Below are 2,134 nucleotides of genomic sequence, written 5' to 3'. Positions count from 1 at the left end.
TTGATTCTTGATGCTGGATTGAGTGACTTTCATGAATTGTAACATTGTTTCCTCAATCTCGTTCATTCTTTCACTCATTGGTCTAGCTGAATGTTGACTCCTTTGAGGTTGAGTAGAAGAATTTCCTTGAAAGTACTGTTGTTGGTGGTGATTTCCTGCATTTGAAAATAGAAGAGATGTATTAGTGCTTTTCATTGCAGAATTCTAAGGATTCCATTTATAAAATTATTGATTCCTATTATTAGAATACTGAAATCCAGGAGGAAATGATTGTTAAGGAGAAGATTGTTGCTGTCTTTGATAATTCCCCATATAATTGACTTGCCCTTGTGGTTCAGGTGTAGGTACATCACATGCACCATTAGCATGATTCCCTCCACAAAAATCGCATGTCAACTGACTTGTTACCACATTTCCAGTCTACAAATTATTAATCTGCTGAGTCAAAGCTGCTATTTGATCAGAAAATAATTGGTTCTGCAACTGATTCTGTGCAAGAAAAGTTTTCATCATCTTTGCTTCATATCCATTGCCTTTTTTTGTATTCCTCAAGTTAGAATTCTGATACATGGATGAAGCCATCATCTCAATGATTCTTTGGGCTTTTTCCAAGGATTTCATGCTCAAAGATCCTCCTGCAGCTGCATCAATCATAGTTCTAGTTATTACATTCATTCCACTATAAAAAGTTTCTAGCTGCATCCATTCTAGAATACAATGATGTGGACATCTTCTCAGCAACTCTTTATATCTTTCTCATGCTTCATAAAGTGATTCTCCTTCCTGCTGCACAAAAGATGTTATTTCTCCTCTCATCTTAGCAGCTTTTGAGGGAGTAAAATATTTTGTTAGAAATTTATTCACAAGTTCAGTCCATGTGGTGATACTTCCCTGAGGATGTGCTTGTAACCAACATTTGGCTTTGTCTCTTAAATAAAATGGAAATAGCGTCAGTATTATAGCATCTTCACTTACTCCATTCATCCTTATAGTATCACACAACTATAGAAAATTAGAAATATGCAGATTAGGATCATCAGAAATTCCACCAGAAAATTGGTCCTGCTGCACTAGGTGAAGTAAGGCTGGTTTTATCTCAAAATGATTGGCTTGAATGGTTGGTCTAACAATTGAAGAATTATAGCCTTGCATATCTGGAATTGCATAATCTCCTAGTGTTCTCATTCTATGTTGTTCTGCCATTTCAACTTTTGGAGTTGGTTGTCTAAAGAGTGAATGTTTCCTATTTGCAAAAGGAGTGACTTGAAATTCTGGAGAATGTATAACCTCTAGATCACTGTCACTTCCTAAAGATCTCTCTGCTCTAGTCTCTTTTCTTAATCTCCTAAGAGTTCTATCAATGTCAGGATCAAAGACAAGAGTAGATTTATTTTTGTTTTTGCCACGCATATACAACTAAACACAGATATAGTATAATGAGAATAGAAAACTGCACATGTAATGTAATATTTACAGAAAATTTAAAGAAATAAATGCTCAATCTAGTTATTTTCCTGTTACTAATGATATTGAAACAAATTATTCCCCTGCAACGGCGCCAAAAACTTGTTACTTTTACAACTGTTGTTGCACTGTAAGTAAACTGACTAGCAAGTGTACTAGTGTTGTTGTAGCAAGTTATAAAAAATCTTAGAATCAAATTGAGTTCCAAGTATCGTCCTCAGGGAATAAAGTTCTCAATTACTACTTCACAAGATCACAATTAGTGGAGCTTTACAATTTTTAGATGGATTTGGTATGAATGTATCAAAAACAAAATTAGAAAGTAAAAGAGAATAGTTAGCATAAAAGTATATAGTAAATAGATGTAGAAAGAGTAGTTAGGAAATTGTTTCACCAAAACTTTAACATTGAATCAATAAAGTTCTGAACTTTCAAGCATTTAGATGGAATGACAATCAGTTTCACGTTGTATTAATCAAAGGACAATCCCTTGCCTCAATGAATCTAGCATCTAATCAAATCACTCTTATCCCTTAGATCTAATCCAATCAAATGCTGCATTAAGTTTGTGAAACCAAAAGATTGCAAGATTAAGATATCTTATCTCTAAGAAACCAATAACCTTGGCAATTAATTCAGATCTGAGAAACAAATTCAATTCCTATTGATA

General features: G+C 33.8%; 1 non-coding gene across 1 annotated transcript; it reads left to right on the top strand.

Moving 5' to 3' along the window:
* The first annotated feature begins 712 nt into the window (after positions 1–712).
* LOC113853485 lies at positions 713–819 on the top strand. Its single transcript, XR_003502623.1, has one exon. It is a non-coding gene; the product is annotated as a small nucleolar RNA R71 (small nucleolar RNA).
* Positions 820–2,134: the final 1,315 nt, after the last annotated feature.

Source organism: Abrus precatorius, unplaced genomic scaffold (genome assembly GCF_003935025.1).
Source record: "Abrus precatorius isolate BTA unplaced genomic scaffold, Abrus_2018 Scaffold0, whole genome shotgun sequence".
In the NCBI taxonomy this organism is placed as follows: domain Eukaryota; kingdom Viridiplantae; phylum Streptophyta; class Magnoliopsida; order Fabales; family Fabaceae; genus Abrus; species Abrus precatorius.
Note: the sequence above shows the minus strand (reverse complement) of the source record. Positions and strands in the feature narration are given on the sequence as shown.